Here is a 19259-nt window from a genome sequence, read left to right as displayed (position 1 = left end):
TCCAGGTATGGATGTATGGATGGATGTATTTCCTTAGGAGATCATGCACTTGGGGGTCAGGTTGATCATGGTTTTCATGTCAGCTTTGCCCATTCCTTGCTGACAAATTTCTGAAAAGTCACCTAACCTCTCTTGGCCTCAAATTCTTCATAAATGAAGTGGGGATGAATATATATATATCACTTAGATCAGCTTCTCCACAAATTATTTGCCAATCCCTACTATCTCTTTAACTTTTTTAACTGAATGTGATCTGTCTCCTTGATACTCCCATAGATAGGATGACCATATAATTAATTGTACAAATATAGATACATTTTTAATCAAAAGAAGGTGCTATTAACTATTTTGCTAGAACAATATGGGTAAACCAGGACTGTCTCAGGTAAATCACGAGATATGATTAACCAATTAAAGTATACCCTGTGTTTTTCTTTTACTTTGTTGTGTTTGTTACTTTTAACCTTTCAAATTATCTCTATTAGTAGATTGTATTCCAATTTTTTTTCTCTTTAGAATATACATTTTTATGGAAGTAACCTAATCTCATTTTTTCTGTATTCTTCATACTTTCTGGCATATAGTTCCTCAATTAGTGGGTATTTATTAAATATTTGTTGATTGAATTATTAATTTATTATTATATTTTGGCTATGTTATGTTGTGGAGGAGCTTAATTATATTCTGAAATTATTCTACACTCTATTATTATTTTATGACTTGCCAAGAGACTGTTATTTTCAGAAATATATTTTTTAAGAACAAAAGGGAACACAGTGACTTTCAACCACTACTAATTAATCCTCAACATATCAATATATTAGATTAACACGAACATTTAAAAACACATTAGATTAACATGAACATCCAAAGAAAATTGAAGGAGGAAAATGAATCGACATTAGTCTGGCCACAAATATAGATGGGAACAAGCTAAACTCTTGATGATGAAAGGGAGCAATATGGCCTAATTTTTTATATTTGTTAGACAAATTCCCACCCCCCAACCCACCCACCCCTGAGTTCAATTATGTTTTAGCACTTTCGGAATTAATCTCACAATCAAAATACTCATCATGGAGCTAAACAGAAATACAAGAGTTTCAAAGAACTCTCTTCCAAAATGAAAAAAAAAATTAAATCTATTTAAATTATTCATTTTTTGTAAGATTTTTGTAAGATTTTCTTTGAAAACTAGAAGTTACAAGAGGCAAAATTGTGATTGCACCTATTCTTTACTCTCGTTAATCTAAAGGAATAATGTCGTTACTGTGCATAATGGTCTGACTCCATTTTGAACATGACTGTTGACAGCTTTAATGCCCATAACTCCATTTCCCCCTTTGCCCCACATCTGTGTGAAATAGGAAGGCCCAGATTCTCCCTCTATGATGTCTGCAAGAAATTCAACCCAAGCAAGCCCTGGTCTTTGTATGAGAACCCTCACCCTAGCCTACAACCCAACGGTAAAAATTCCGCAAAACTGGTATCTTTTCTCTCTCTTTGCTCTCTCAAGCCATTTTCAGACCTGCTTGGAAACCTGCTCTGCTCTCCGCAAAATTATGTGAGAAATAAGCCCTTTTATATCCTCTTGGTGCATGTGTGGCACCATCATTTTTGGCATCCCAACCAAATTTGGATGAGGTCTATCTTAGCCCTGTAGGATGATCAGAACACTGTGGTTTAAACTGGGGTAAAAAGTCTACATAAAAAAGAATTTATATAGACATATATTCTACTGATGTGAACTATTTACAAATAAAATAAAAGAAAGGATATCATGACAAATCTTACAAATTTTAAAGGAAGAGCAGTATGCCAATAAAACAGTTAGTTTAGAAAAAAATAACAAATTGTTTATAAAAACGCAACTTACTAAGACAAACACATACTGGGCCTAAAACCTCATTTTTTAAAAATACTGTATATATGTATATTGTTATCACCAAATGTGGTGTCATTGAGGCAACTGTGAGGCAGCTGGAATTTATGCAGGTAAGAGCATAAGTTACCTGGGAGTAATACGCCCAGCTTATCAACAAGCATGGAATTGGTGAATACAAAAATTCAGTCTCGATGCTTTGACAATAATTTCATATAAATTGAATATTATTCAGTATTATTATTTGCAGCTACACAAGAAATCAGGAAAACCATGATATTAATAATTTTAACACTGCTGTTCAGTATCCTGAGAATATTACCATAGAAAAGAAAATTATTTATTACTTTGTATAAAAGCACAATAAAATGGGGCCTAAATATTACAAAGGAGAGAAAGACTGAGTAAGAGAGAGAGATACTGAAAGAGAGAAGGAGAGAAAGAGGCTGGTACTAGAGAGTTACCAAGCAATTATAATTTTGAAGCCCTGTTTTGATTGGAATGTATGAGGAGTTTTTAGTGTAAAATGCATATATGAAATATTAAAAGGTCCTCATATTCAATATAACTTTGAAGATAAGTTTTCCATTACCAGTCAAAAATTAGGCAACTTAGGGGTAGAAAATAGAATTTTGGAATTTCTAATGTAGTATAGATTAATAGTAACTAAGAGGATTAAAAAAAAAAAAGAAAACCCGAGGGTGATTTGAAAATAGTGTATGGTGTGTGTGCCTTAGGACACAGACATGGGGGTCTATATTTAGTTTGTTTTCACAGCGTATCAATGCTTTAGTTATATGGGCAATGACAAAATAAGGATTTTCATAGATATTCTTGAAAGCATACAAATACCAGTATTCATTACAAGGATTGTTGGAACCTCAATGCTTAGTTGAAACTTTCCTCGTCAGTTTTTGTCACACAGAGTTTCCATTATATGAATAATGAGCATGTAGTGAAGATTTATTTGCCCACTCTATTTTCAGTGGTTTTTGTCTTCCAATACAGAAGGGAAAAGACCTGGGAGAAATGTACTCTGGCTCTTGTAGTCACCAATTGTACTTATTTTGAGAAAATCACTTATCCCCACTGACTCTTATTTCATCATCTGGAAAATGAATAAAGATTTGATCAAATGAACTCTTAAAATCCCTTCCTATTTTTCCAAGCAAAAACAACAAAATTAAACTAGATGTTATTAGAAGCCAAAACTGTTGCACAAAAGATCATTAACTCATTCATGTAATAAATGAGTGTTAAGTATATATTATGTGTCATCCAAACTTAACAAATGGAGACCAGAACACTTGATTTCTTCCTCAGCATGTAATCCTGCTACTGTTTTCCTTATCTCATCAAACCATAACATCATCCACCCCACTTTCTCACTTGCTCAAGTAAAAAAACCTAGGTAATATTTTTTATTATTCTTTCTTTCCCCCATCACATCCACCTCATCAGTAAATGTTTTCAACTACAATAACATAGAGTGAACCCATCCATTTTTCTCCATCATGTGTTGCCTGGCATTCCAATTGGTTTCCTGCTTTAATGCTTGATATATTCCCATGAAAATCATGATAGCCACAGTCATCTAAAAATATATATCAGGGCGCCTGGGTGGCTCAGATGGTTAGGCGTCTGCCTTTGGCTCGGGTCATGATCCCAGGGTCCTGGGATCAAGTCCCGCATGGGGCTCCCTGCTCCTTGGGAGCCTGCTTCTTCCTCTGCCTCTCTCTCTCTCTCTCTCTCTGTCTCTCATGAATAAATAAATAAAATCTTTAAAAAAATAAAAATATATATCAGATACAATCACTACCTACTTAAAGTCATTGACTTCACTCTGAGCTTGAAATAAATTCTGACTCCTTATCCTGCATACAAAGTCCTTTAGTCCTTTGCCTTTCTTCAAACCTTATCCAATACTACTCTCCTTTTCAGTCATTTTGTTTATGTACACTGACTTTTTATTTATTCAACAGTGCAACTTGTTTTTTTGACCTTATAATCTTTGTTGTCTATGTCTGGAATGTTTTTCTTCCTGATTTTATATTGCCAGTGCTTCATTTAAATGTCACTCTCTGAGGGGCACCTGACTGGGTCTGTCAGTAGAGCATGCTACTCTTGATCTCAGGGTTGTAAGTTGAAGCCCTACGTCGGGTGTAGAGATTACTTAAAAGAAATCTTGGGACGCTTGGGTGGCTCAGTCGGTTGGGTGTCTGCCTTCAGCTCAGGTCATGATCCCAGGGCCCTGGGATTGAGTCCTGCATAGGCTTTCTTGCTCATCGGAGAGGCTGCTTCTCCTTCTCCCTCTGCCCACCACTCTCCCTGCTTGTGTTCTCTCCCTCTCTCTTTCTGACAAATAAATAAAATCTTTAAAATAAAGTAAAATCTTAAAAAGAAATAAAAATAAAAATAAATGTCACCCTCTGAGAGGCCATTTCTGACCACCAATCCCAAGTAGTCATCCACATACACACTATGTCATTACCCATTTTAATTATTTGCATAACACTTATTTCTATCATATATTTTCCTCTTTATTTAAATGTAAAAGTTTCTTTTGTCTTCCACTGGAATATAAGTTCACACAGAATTGTTCATTTCTATGGCCTTAGATCATGAGACTGTATGAAGAACTGTGCCCATACATGTGCTCTTCTTATGAAGCTTCTTTTTTTCAGCTTTATTGGTGTATAATCAACAAAAAAATTGCAGAATATTTAAAGTGTGCAATGTAATGCTTTGATATACCTGTGCATTATGAATGGATTCCCCCATCAAGTTAATTAACAAATCCAACACTTCACATATTTACCTTTTTTTTCATGAGAACATTTAAGTTCTCCTCTCTTAGCGAATTTCAATTTTATAATACGGTGTTATCAACTAGAGACACCATGTTATACATTAGCTCCTCAGGTTTTATTTACTTTATAACTGGGAGTTCATCCCCTTTTACCAACAACTCCTTATTTCCCCCACTTCCCAGCCCCTGGCAAACACTTTCTTGCATAAGATTGTTTTCTTATTCATTGCTGGTGTATAGAAATACAACTGAGTTTTGTATATTGATTTTGTATCCTCCAACTTCACTGAATTTGTTTATTAGTTATGATGGGTTTTGATGGAGTCTTTAGTGTTTTCCATATACTTTAGTAATCTCTACTTTTAGTACTTTTAATCTTTGGCTCTTGATATTTAAAGTCAAGTTAGAATTGTAAAATGTTCTCTCTAATACACTCCTGCCTGCTGAAATTGAACACCATGGATTTTGGGACAATTGGTTCTACTATAGATTTTCATAACATCAATATGAGTTCAAAACTCAAGAATGAATTATCTCCATCCCAAGGACTTTAGAAAAAATTCGTGACTGTGTTACTATTTTGGAGTAGTATTAGAGAGTATGATACAAAGGAAAGATTAGCAACTATGGACCTTACATCAAACCCAGCCCATCAGTTGTTTTTATAAATAAAGTTTAATTGCAACACAGTCATGCATTTATGTATTGTCTATGACTGTTTCATGCTGTCAAAGCCAAGTTAACGATTTGTCACAAAGACCATATGGCCTGAAGAGCTTAAAATGTTTGTTATCTAATACTTTATAGGAAAACTTTGCTGACCTCTGCTATAAGCTTTGTTTTATAAAAAAATATAACACCATTCTACATGTTTTACACTGATACAGCATGGTATCCCTCATTTATTCTGTTCCTTCTCCTTGGTACACATTTTGTAAATTATTTCTTCATATGGCTTCATTACTATACATAATGCTTTCCACATGCTCAGGGCTGTAAAAATCTACAGTAAAATTTTTACAATATTTTAAATTTGTTTCTACTTTCATCTTTGGGCTCAAGGGAGGTATATCCACCAATCTATTTTTTGACAATACTGTACCACATGTGTATACTCACATCCCATTAAAGGAGTAGGTCAAAGAAACTTTAGTTCTATAAACTCTGTCTAAAATACAAACTTAAATTAGATCAATTAAAAATGTTTACTTGATTAAGTAAATTTTAATTCTAAAGGACAGCTAGATCTGAGTAATTTTGTTTATCTGTCACCTCTGGTGTTCTTTACTCTTGCTTCATTTTTAAGCGGACTATCTCTATTTCACAAGAAAATGACCAGCCAAAGCTCAAAATTGAGTAGTCCCAGTCTCAGAAAGAGGAAGACTCTAACTAAATGTTCATAGAAATAACTCCAATTAAATTTTGATTAGTTCTGCTTTGATCATGTGCCTACACCATGTCTTAATCTATTAACATTGATCTCACATCCACATCCCACCTGGTTTGGAGTCACTGGGGACAACGGATTGATAATCTAGTAGATGGAGGAGGTTTGCTCTCAAAAGAAAAAGATGCCTTACAGACTAAAACCTAACAAAGGACCATTGCATTCACTTTATTTCATTTGATACTAATGGAAAATACTTTCAAATTATTCCTTAAGCTTTCATTAGCTCAAATTAATATCAATAGGTGTACATCACACTAAGGCCTAAGTATCATACTAAAGCAAAAAAAAAAAAAGAAGAAAAAAGAAAAAAAAAACAAGGTTGGAAGATAAGAAGACACTAATAGAGATGCATTTCATTACTGCCATATGCACATTTGTGTTACCAAATCTAACAAAATTGTTAATTTGTTAGAATTCAAGTCTATTTAGTCAATGCAAGTAGTGCCTATCATTAACAGTAATATGTTCCCAATTTTATTTGTTTATTTATTTTATTTATTTTTTATTATTATGTTATGTTAATCACCATACAGTACATCATTAGTTTTTGATGTGGTGTTCCATGATTCATTGTTTGCCTATAACACCCAGTGCTCCATGCAGAACATGCCCTCTTTAATACCCATCACCAGGCTAACCCATCCTCCCACCTCCCTCCCCTCTAGAACCCTTAGTTTGTTTTTCAGAGTCCATCATCTCTCTTGGTTTGTCTCCCCCTCCGATTTCCCCCCCTTCATTCTTCCCCTCCTGCTATCTTCTTCTTTTCTTTCTTTTTTTTTTTAACATATAATGTATTATTTGTTTCAGAGGTACAGGTCTGTGATTCAACAGTCTTACACAATTCACAGCACTCACCATAGCACATACTCTCCCCAATTTCTATCACCCAGACACCCCATCCTTCCCACCCCCCACCACTCTAGCAGCCTTCTGTTTGTTTCCTGAGATTAAGAATTCCGCATATCAGTGAGGTCATATGATTCATATCCTTCTCTGATTGACTTACTTTGCTCAGCATAACACCCTCCAGTTCCATCCATGTCATTGCAAATGGCAAGATTTCATTCCTTTTGATGGTTGCATAATATTCCATTGTATATATATACCACATCTTCTTTATTGATTCATCTGTTGATGGACATCTTGGCTCTTTCCACAGTTTGGCTATTGTGGACATTGCTGCTATAAACACCGGGGTGCACGTACCCCTTTGGATCCCTACCTTTGTCTCTTTGGGGTAAATACCCAGTAGTGCAATTGCTGGATCATATGGTAACTCTGTTTTCAACTTTTTGAGGAACTTCCATACGGTTTTCCAGAGTGGCTGCACCAGCTTGCACTCCCACCAACAGTGTAGGAGGGTTCCCCTTTCTCCACATCCCCGCCAACATCTGTCATTTTCACCAGTCAGAATGGCTAAAATTAACAAGTCAGGAAACAACAAATATGTTCCCAATTTTAAAATTTCAATCTTACATGTTATTTATTCATGAAATTTGTTCACTTAATAAATATTTGTTGAGTTCCTACTCTGTGCTTGGCACTTTTCCAAGGGACTTGGAATGTAATATTGAACAATCCCTGCATGGTCCCCAACATGCTGAGGCTTAAGCGCAATGTGGACCACAAATCTTAAATAACTTATTATTTGGCCTCAGCCGTGGTAAGGACTATAAAGTACATACATTAAAGTCTTCTCTGTTTCCATAGAATATTTTAGTCTTCACTCTTTTATACTAGCCTGCTAAGACTAAAATATTCTATGGAATCAGAGAAGACCTTTTGGAAGAATGAAATTTAAACCTAAGATTTGTTGAGGAATATGAGTAGCTAGGTAAAAAATTCTCTGTGTGTCCATGTGTGTTGGTGGTAGATGAAGAGCAAGGAAGAGCTTTCCAGTGTTAAAGTCAGTAGGGAGACCTGAAGAGGGTGAGGATGTGACACCATAGTAAGATGGTAAGATATATGCAAGACCATATGGATCTTTTAAAGGATTTTTGACTTTATCCTAAGAACAATGGAAAGCCATTGAATTGCTTGAAGCAGAGGAGTGATGTAGGGAGATTTGTGGTTTTAAAAGATCACTATGTTTGTGTATGGGGAATGCTTTAGGATACTCGGTAGAAGGTTATCAAAACAGTCTTTTAGAGAGGACTGCTTATAATGTGGAGGTGGCAGTCATTAGTCATTGTCTGAGACACACAAATAACTGGCCTGAGACCATTTTTGAAAGTAGAATCAATAGGTCTTAATGATTGTCTGCTTTTATGTGCACATATAAATATGACTCATTCCTTTAATCTAATGTTAATCATCATGAAGATATGTTTTTAAACAAAAGTAACTGATATGTTACTTAAATTGCATTAGGAACCTAATTCGTTGCTATGACCTGAACTTTTTAATGGACAAGAAGTTAACTAAAGCTTTTCAAAATAATTTTTCCTCTTTGGGAATAATAATTTATTTTCTGTCTTTGAAAATATAATATTTCATAGCCAAGAAACTATAAAATATCTTTAAAATGTACCAATGGCATTTCGGTCTCACTGGCCTTTTGGAAATCCAAGGAAAAATAAAGTTGCCCAGAGTAAAGGAACAAAAATGTTTTAAGAAGGAGAAAGACAGTTGAGAAAAATAAAGAGCAGAACAAGGACACCCAGAGGGAACATACAGTCTACCCAATTTTCGGACTTACCTAATTTGAAATATCCAAGGAGACAACACTATATACAGGAGAAACAGGTATCCAAGCATTCCCGACTCTTGAATTTGCATTGACCTCTTTTAAATGCTCCACAGTTTACACTTACTCTTCTGTAACTGAAATTGTCTGACTATACAGCAGCCTGCCCATGAGCAGGGACCTCCCCAAGGCTTGTTCTTTTTCTCTTTCTGTGTCAGGACATAATAATAATAGCATACTGAAAACTTTTAAATGTTCTTATATATGAGAACATGGCACGCTTTTTTCATGTGATTTACTTGTGTTAACTCATTTAATCTCTACGACAAATCCTTGAGGTGGTTCCATTGCCACCATTTTACTGATGAAGGGATTGTGACACAACAGGTCACACTCTTGCCCCAAGGTTACTGAGTTAGTAAATGGCAGAGATGGGATCTGAGCATACATGGTTTAGCTTCAGCCTGAGCCCTTGATCGCTTGTTCTACTAACCCTAATATAGCAGACACAGTAGCAATAGCTACAGTCCCTGGGGCATTCCCTTTGCCAGGCACTGGTGGCTTAAAAAATGTAACTTGAATCCTGCAAACAATCTAAGCAATACTTTTAAGGTAAGCATTATTATTTTTTTTAAAGATTTTATTTCTTTATTTGACAGAGAGAGACACAGCGAGAGAGGGAACACAAGCAGGGGGAGTGGGAGAGGGAGAAGCAGGCCTCCCACGGAGCAGGGAGCCCGATGCGGGGCTCGATCCCAGGACCCTGGAATCATGACCTGAGCTGAAGGCAGATGCTTAATGACTAAGCCACCCAGGCACCCCAAAGGTAGGCATTATTATTCCCATTTTCAGAAAAGGAATTGATGGCTCAGGAAGCTTAATCCTTTTGATACAGGTCATATAACTGGTAGAAAACAGAGTCAAACTCCATAGTCAGATATGTCTGGATACAAAAACTATTCCATTTTAACATCAAGAAAACTCAGATCCTAGTTTTAGTTTTATCACTGACAGTAGGACCGTGAACATCATTTAATCTTCCCAGCTTCAGTTCACTTGACTGTAAGATAAAAGTGATTCTCAAACTTGAGTAGTCTCAGAATATCCTTGGGGTGTATGTTATAAATGCAGATTTGCTAGTCAATCCTAAATAGCTTGATCAAGTAGATAAGGGGGGGTCAAATCATAAGCATTTGAACAATCTGATTCAAGTGAATGTAGATCATACTTCTGCAGAAGTAGCTGACCTCACCTTGAAACAGTCATTAACCAAATGCTGCTTTTGCTTTGCTCTGTTACAACTTTGAGACTCGACCACCCTCTCCATCGTCCTCTCCAGATAGCACCTTGGACCACCTGGAAACTTCAAACATTTGAGAATAATTGATTTAGTGCCACCTGGGTAGCTCAGTCAGTTAAGCGTCTGACTCTTAATTTTGGCTCAGGTCATTTTCTCAGAATTGTGAGACGGAGCCCCATGTTGGGCTCCACGCCCAGCTCAGCATTCACTCTCTCCCTCTGCCCCTCCACACAACCCCTGCTGCTCTCTCTCTCTGTCTCTAAAAAAAAAGAATTGATTTAGTATGTCAACTACACTCAAATTAAAAAAAAAAAAAAAATTAAAAAGAGAGACACCAGAGAGCTTACTCTCCCTCTCTTCCATGTAAGTGCACAGCAAGAAGGTAACCATCTAGAAATCAGGAAGAGAACCCTCACCAGTAACCGACCATACTGGCTCCTGATCTCAGACTTCCAGTCTCCAGAAGTGTGAGAAAATAAATTTTGATTTTTTAAAAGCTTTTATCTATTTATTTGACAGAAAGAGACACAGCGAGAGAGGGAACACAAGAAGGGGGAGTGGGAGAGGGAGAAGCAGGCTCCCTGCACAGCAGGGAGCCCGATGAGGGGCTCGATCCCAGGACCCTGGGATCATGACCTGAGCCGAAGGCAGACGCTTAACCGACTGAGCCACCCAAGTGCCCCTCTATTTTTTTTTTTTTTAAGATTTTATTTATTTAGTTGAGAGAGAGAATGTGTGTGAGAGAGAACAAGGGTAGGATGAGGGGCAGAGGTAGAAGCAGACTCCCTGCTGAGCAGGGAGCCTGATACAGGACTCGGTCCAAGGACTCCGGGATCATGACCTGAGCCGAGGGCAGACGCTTAACCAACTGAGCCACCTGGGTGCCCCAAATTTCTATTGTTTAAGCCAAAAAGAAAAATCTATTCAATTGTATAACCTATTGGATTCAGAGAGCCCAGTTCACCACTTATTTCCAGCATTTATTATAGTGCTTAATAGTAGATATTTAATATTTGCTTAATGAGTGAATAATATTCATTATATTTTACTCTATAATATTTTTAAGATGTAAAAATTTAAAGGAAACAATCTGATAGTAAACACTAATATATGTATGTCATCTCTGTAAGCAGAGAATTTATAAACCATACCAATGGCTTTATTTAATATACTTTCTTGATGCTACCGCCTGGTCTAGATTCTATTCACATGACATCAGAATTACTGCCACAGTGAGTCTTCCTACCTGGAGTCACTCCTTTAGAATACAGTCTGGGTAGTTTTTTTCATAGTACAGTCTTTTAAAATATTATGTCATCAACACATTTTTACTGATCAAAATCCTTAAATTGCTCTCTGGTTTCTCCTATATTAAGTGTAAACTTCTCTCTCTTATTTTTGGACTTCCTGTGCATTTAATTAAAAATAATTTCTTTGTCTTTAAAATTCCCTAGTGCCCAAAGCATAGCTCACATTTCAACCAGGATCATCTGCTCACTATTTTGGGAACACACACACACAAGACTGTTCCTTTGATTTGGCCTTTCCCCTTTGCACTTTCACTTTGCCACACTCTTTTTGTTCTTCAAAGTCTGGCTCAGATTTCATCTTTTTGAAGACAATTTGACTGATTCTGATATTAAACCATATTTTGTTTCATGTTATTCTTTCTTCCTGACCTAACTGTAACCTTCCTAAAGAGAGAATCCGTATGTACTCCAGAGTGATATTTTTCAATCTGCTGGTCCTGGGTCTCAATCAACATTTGTTAATGATTTACAATAGAATAACTGAATGGAGTAGAGAAGAAAGCAAAGACAACATCAGAATGTTTCACTATGTAAACCTAAGGTTTTTTTTCATGAAACTTTTCTTTTTGTTGAATTGTGTGCATGAATGCTGGTTCACAATACAAATGCATTTCTAAACTGTGGATCTTAGTTCAAAAAGTTTGAAAGCTACTGTTCTTTCTATAGAACCAAACACAGCATTGATCACGTTATAAAAATTCAGTAGGCACCTGTCATTTGATTGGTTGAAATGACTCTGAATTAATATATACAACCAATGGTAGGAAAGTAGGTCTGGTGTTGCATAAAATAATCATATTGGTGCTAAAGCAGTATACTAAAATATGATTTATTTAATCACTTAACAATTGCAAAGGAGGATTTAGTTTACAAATATAGTATGACTTACTCGGTATTACTTAAACTTTCCATTATTCTGGTTTTTAAATTTAATCTCCTCTCTAATGGAAAATCAACTCCCGGTTGTGTGTTTGACAAGAACAGGAAGACTAATGGACTTGTGCTATTTTTTTTTAAGCACCAAGTAAGAACCGGATTTAAAAGTTGACCTAATATGTTTTAGTTTAATGAGTTTTAGAATTTAGAGCTTTATTTCACCTCACCATAAACACCTGAATTATAAATCTAATACTTCTCTCCATGGGATTTGCTATAATCTAAGAAGAAGAATAAAGGTTTTGAGCTTTTAGAATTGGTATAGAAAGTGCCTAATTTCAGAACTAAGTCACCAGTGCAGGCTGCATTACATGGAATCAGTTTATAATGAACTCTCTATCAAGGCCATGTTCCACTGGTTTTTACTTCAGCAGCGACCTTTGAGGGAAGCAGAAAAGATGGCAAGAGGATAAAGGCAGGTCTTTATTAACTAATATTTGATGATAAATGGCAAACTATGGAGCAATAGCAGTCTATGGCAAGCTTCCCTGAAACACCACAAGTGAATGAATTATAACGATGACAAAATCCTGTCGCATTTTCCTATCCAATGTCTTCTTCAGCAGTTTTTAAATGATAGTATTTACCGATCATCTTTTTGCCTAATGTCAAAGTTTTGTTTCTCTCTCTCTCTCTCTTTTTTTTTTTAAAGAGAGAAAAAAGAGGGCTTTTGTTTGGTTGGTTTTCTTCTCTTTTGCTTTACAAAGTGAAAAAAGGAAGTCAAGGTGACACAGAACAAACACAAAAATTGCAAATACAGTAGACATGCATTTTTTTGAGAGCAATAATAACGTGTAAAATAAGGATGAAAATAAAGCCTAGTAATTGAGGGCATAGAGGAAGTAAGGGGAAGCAGGGGTGGTGAGGGCATCCTCGTCCGGCACGAGAGCTTTAGATAACCAGGCATGACCAAACACGGAGAAGAAAAAACATACACAAATCACAGATCATATTTCACCTGGGAATCTGAGAGTCATAAAGCCTTTGCATTTTAAAGCTGGAAGGGACTTAGTTCAACACTCTCATTTCACAGAAGAGGAAATTGAATCATGTTCCACTAAGCTATACAGTATTCCATGTTTGTAAAAATTGCAAGCAGCTTTTCAGAACCAGCCTTACACACTGGATAAAATATATATTTGTCTCCCTCCCCCACATCCCTTTCCACTGTTTCCCTGCAAACTCTCTTTATCCTTCTTCCCCTCTTACTTTCTACTATTATTTCTTTTTATTTTATTTATTAATACCCTAAGTGTCTTCAAATTTTCAAGTGGAGGTCTGGGCATGGGAAATATGTGATCCTCGCCTCTAGAAAGTTCATGATCTGATGGGTGAGAGAGATGATACAGAAGACAGTAACACTGCAGGAATGTAAGTTAAATAAGGGGGGATTAATGTGTGAGTCTACAATTTTCTATTAAAATGACAACTCTGCCATTCTCTAGATATATGGAGAATGTGATGATTAAGCTGAATTTTAAAGTATTGATAAGAGTTAGATTTTTCTAAAGAATATAGGGTGAAATAGTGTTTTGTTTATATTAGCATGTGTATAAGCAGAGATGGAGGAAGAGGAGGGACTGTTATGTAGGTAGTGGTTTAGCTATAATACTCTGGGTAAAGTCTATCTTATTAAAGAGATTTGTTTTTCTACCTGTATTTACTCCCTAAGTGATCCTATTCTGCCTCATGATTTTAAATACCATCTACTATTTTTTCACAATGGGTTGGCTGCTACAACACAGGTGTCGTGCAAACCACCTCTAAACCTAAACCAAAAGGGGGAAAGGAAAAGCCTCATATCAAAATTGTCATCATTGGACACATAGATTTGGGCAAGTCTACCACTACTGGTCATCTTGATCTACACATGTGGTGGGATCGACAAGAAAACTATCGAAAAATTTGAGAAGGAGGTTGCTAGATGGGAAGGGGCTCCTTCAATTGTGGCTGGGTCTTGCATAAACTGAAAGTTGAATGTGAACAAGGTATCACCGTTGATATCTCCCTGCAGAAATTTGAGACCACCGAGTGTCATGCGACCATTACTGATGCCCCAGGACACAGAGACTTTATCAAAAACATGATTACAGGCACATCTCAGGCTGACCATGCTGTCCTGATTGTTGCTGCTGGTGTTGGTGAATTTGAAGCAGGTAGCTCTAAGAACAGGCAGAACTGTGAGCATGCCCTTCTGGCTTATACACTGGGTGTGAAACAACTAATTGTCAGTGTTAACCAAATGGATTCCACTGAGTCACCCTATAGCCAGAAAAGATGCAAGGAAATCATTAAGGAAGGCAACACCTACATTAGGAAAATTGAATACAACCCTGACACAGTAGCATTTGTGCCAATTTTTGGTTGGAATGGTGACAACATGCTAGAGCCAAGTGCTAACATGTCTTGGTTCAAGGGATGGGAAGTCACCCGTAAAGATGGGAATGCCAGTGGAACCACATGCTTGGAGCTCTGGATTGCATTCTGCCACTGACTCGTCCAACTGACAAGCCCTTGCGTATGTCTCTCCAGGACATCTACAAAATTGGTTGTATTGGTACTGTCCCTATGGCCCAGGTGGAGATTGGTGTTCTTAAACCTGTCATGGCAGTCTCCTTTGCTTTAGTCAATGTCACAGCTGAAGTAAAATCTCTTGAAATGCACCATGAAGCTTTGAGTGAGGCTCTTGCTGGGGACAATGTGGACTTCAATGTCAAGAACATATCTGTCAAAGATGTTCACCCTGGCAGTGTGACTGGTGACAGCAAAAATGACCCATCCATGGAAGCAGCTGGCTTCAGGGCTCACGTGATTATCCTGAACTATCCAGGCCAAATCAGTGCTGGATTTGCACCTATGCTGGATTGTCACCCAGCTCACATTGCTGGCAAGTTTTCTGAGCTGAAGGAGAAGATCTATAATCTTTCTGGAGAAAAGCTGGAAGATGGCCCCAAGTTCTTAAAATCCGATGATACCACTATTGTTGATAGGGTGTGTTGAGAACTTCTGACTATCCTCCTCTGGTCTGTTTTGCTGTTCATGACATGAGACAGACGGCTGTGGGTGTCATCAAAGCAGTGGACAAGAAGGCAGTTGGAGCTGGCAAAGTCACCAATCCACCCAGAAAGCTCAGAAAGGTAAATGAATATTATTCCTAATACCCGCCCCCCCCCCCAGTGTTAATCAATGGTGGGAGAACATCTCAGAACTGTTTGTTTCAATTGGGCATTTAAGTTTAATAGTAAAAGAGTGGTTAATGGTAACAATGGATCGTAAAACCTTCAGAAGGAAAAGAGAATATTTTGTGGACCATTTGTTTTGTGTGTGTGTGTGTGTGTGTGTGTGTGTGTGTGTGTGTGTGTGGCAGTTTTAAGTTATTAGCTTTTAAAATCAGTACTTTTTAATGGAAACAACTTGACCAAAAATCTCACAGAATTTTGAGACCCATTAAAACAAAAGCTTATTGAGAAAAAAATAATAAATGAATAAATAAATGCCATCTACTTGCTGATGACACCCCTATCTATTTTTTAGCCTGTACTTCAGATTCGTGTATATCTAACTGCTTACTTGACATCTCCATTCCCCGAAGTCTAACAGGCATTTTTAATACAAATTATCTAAAAATAAAGATCTGTGATTCACTTCCAAACCCTTAATTACTGCAAATTTCCCCCAATTGCTGAGGTAAAAACCTTAGAGTCAGCTTACCTTCCTTTCTCCTTCAACCCAGGTATTCTAACTATATCTTCTCAAAGAATCTCCCTTGATTTTTATTATCACTAATTCAGCTATTATAGTCTAAGCCTCCTGGATATTATATAGCTTTCTAATAGGTTTCTCTGTGTCTACTCTTCTCCTTTCCAATCTATTCTCATTATAGCAGCCAGATAGATCCCATTTAAAAATGGGTTTCCATGTCATTCCTTTGCTTTAAAATCTTCTCATATCATCTAAAGTAAAAGCCACAGTTCTTACTGCAACCACATGGCTCTCTGTGATCTGGCCATTGTTATTTCTGTACTCTAATCACCAACTCCTCACCTCTGTCTCACTCACCTCTAGTCATATGGCCCTCACTTTGCCTCAGACACAGCAGGCACACTCATGCCATAGGATCTTTGCTCTTGGCATTCTCTTTACTAGGAATCTTCTGCCCCAGATATTCACACTGCTCCCTCTCTTGTTTCCTTCAAGCCACAACTCAAATGTCACATTCTCATGAGATTTCACTATCCATCTTACCTAAAATATACTGTACATGTGTATCTTAGTTTTGCTTTTCAGGTTTTGTGTTTGTTTATTTTTGGTTTTGGTTTTGGTTTTTTTGGTTGTTGTTGATGTGTTGTTACCATGTACTCGAGGGTAAGATCTACAGGGACAGTGTCTTTACCATTAATGATCGGTTCTCACAAGTTCGTACAAACCAGCTCCAACACGCCCCTCCTCATGGATATCTATAATATGAATGGGAAAAAACTTCTCCTGCCCAAAGACACTTTCTCATCATTGGAAATTCCATTATTGGAAGTGCCTTAGGATAAACATAGGCTTTCCATCTCTCTCTAAATGCTGACCTCTTGGGAAAAGAAACACATCAAGTTAAATGAATTATTAATACATTAGCATAAGATTATTAGTTGCATATTTTGCTTCCATGTTAACTTTCTCTTAAAGTCACTAAAAAGTGGGGTTTTGCAGGTGGGGGAAGACAAAGATACACCTGAAAAATGTAACAATACCTGGGTGAAAGAGACTGGACTGCTAGAGGAATAGGGAAGGGATATAGTAATGGATAAAGAAAGAATATGGTTGACAAACTGTTTATGGCCATTTGACTTCGTGAGTCTACAACAGCAAGAAAAGCATGACAGCCAGGGACTGAAGTGATGGAGAAGAACTTGCTTAGTTCTCAGGGTAAAAATTCCAATTTAAATACAGGCATTCAACTCATGAAGTTTAAGTTGTATATCAGTAAACTGTAATCAGACTTACCTCGTAGGTTTTTGTACTGAAAATGTATTAAAATCTGAATTAAATAATATTTTTAAATATCTAGCTTCATATATGGCCAACAGTAACTAAGTAGTACCAGCTTTCAGGGTACATTGAGAATTCAGCTATTCGTTAATGATTCATATTGATCCATTGCATTACAACCATTGGAGATTCCAGATTACACACAGTTTATATTTTTAAACATAAAGTAAAATGGATGGTCCACAATATGGCAATTTGGTATTACATAATTGGTAAAGGACATAAAATCACTAAACATTGGTTTAAAATAATTAATGTCTTATACAAATGTAGAACTGTGTTCTCAGAAGCGGGAGTGTATTTTATTTTTCTATGACTCTCTGAAAATAGATCCCAGAAAAAGTCAGTATGTGATGGATACAAATAATTTCATTTCCATTTAGTAAATACATCACCCTTAGTCTAAAATGGCATACAAAACAGTTGGACAAAGTCTACTGCGGATGACAGATACCATTCAAGAAATAATGTTTAAATGGGTGTGTAGATGTTTATTTCTTTTATAATCTTTTTTGCTCCAGAAATTAACCATAGCAATAAAAGTGAAACTCTTACGGGGCGCATGGGTGGCTCAGTCAGTTAGGCATCTGACTCTTGGTTTCAGCTCAGGTCACAATCTCATGGGTGGTGGGATCGAGCCTCGTGTCAGACTCCATGCTCAGTGGGGAATCTGCTTGAAGATTCTCTCCTTCTGCCCCTCCCCCCACTTGTGTGTGAACGCATTCACTCTAAGATAAATAAATCTTTAAAAAAAATTTTTTAAGTGAAGCTCTTAAACATTTCTGGACTTTTACTCTGCTGTTTGGAAAAAAAAAATCAGTGGGCATTGTGAATTTCACATTTTATGTAAATTTCACATTTTATAGCAAAGAAAAACAAGAAGAAATCATTAATATTTGATATAAAGAAGTCAAAAACAGCTGATAGGAAGCAAAAAAGTAGAAAGACAAGTGATGGGAGAGTTTGATCCAAATGAGTGAGCAATTATTAAAGGAGTCTTGCCTGAGCAAGACAGAATCAGCATTGTAGGGGGCATTAGTTGAAGGAAGGAATCAGGACTGATTAAGAACAGCTGGTGGAGGGAGGGGCTGAGAACTACATAATCACCCTATGTGAATTCAATATAATTGACTCAGATTATCCCAGTAGCCTCAACTACTTTCTAGCTCCACAAAGCAGCTATTTCTTTTAGAAATAGAATTAACTCTTTCTGTCATTAATTTCTTTGATGTCCTACAGAATTATCTTGCAGGAGCTCACAGATGTCTTTGCCAGAAAATATCCAGCTCCATTATGAAATGCTAGCACAAGAAACAGTACAACTCAAAACAACTTGGAAACAAAAGCAGACATTTCATCTTCCCCCTTTTCCCCAAGAAAATGCCAGAAATTTTCCCCAAGAAAAATACCAGAAACATGATATTTCATATCTGTAATACATTTTATATTATTTCATATTTGTAATATATTTTGTTTCTAAAAACTGTAAATCATTTTTTCAGTGAGAATTTCACATTCCTATCCAACCTCCAGAGGGAATAGGTAACTTTTCTTTTTTTTTGGTGCTGTACTTAAGGCATCACTGAAACCTAAAAAAATCTGAATTTAACTTGTGAGGATTTTGTAGTTTAGTACCTTGGCAGAACATACATACATGTATATTTACTCTCAAAAAGAGAAATGAACAGAGTGAATACCCACAGGGCATTTCTAAAGGACCTATGCCAGTAAGAACACCTTAGCAAAACAATAAATAATAATTAGAAATTAAAGAATACTTGAAAAAAAATTGAAACGAATCTATATTTACAAATATAGCAGAAAAGAGAGCCCACACCAAACAGCT

The 19259-nt window shown here is 36.6% G+C and overlaps 1 pseudogene; it reads left to right on the top strand.

Moving 5' to 3' along the window:
• Positions 1–13935: 13935 nt before the first annotated feature.
• Positions 13936–19259, top strand: part of LOC114210266 (elongation factor 1-alpha 1-like) — a 59587-nt pseudogene continuing 54263 nt past the window's right edge.

Source organism: Eumetopias jubatus, unplaced genomic scaffold, assembly GCF_037043125.1.
Source record: "Eumetopias jubatus isolate StellerSeaLion01/CBP00866 unplaced genomic scaffold, mEumJub1_p1.0 scaffold_3, whole genome shotgun sequence".
In the NCBI taxonomy this organism is placed as follows: Eukaryota; Metazoa; Chordata; class Mammalia; order Carnivora; family Otariidae; genus Eumetopias; species Eumetopias jubatus.
Note: the sequence above shows the minus strand (reverse complement) of the source record. Positions and strands in the feature narration are given on the sequence as shown.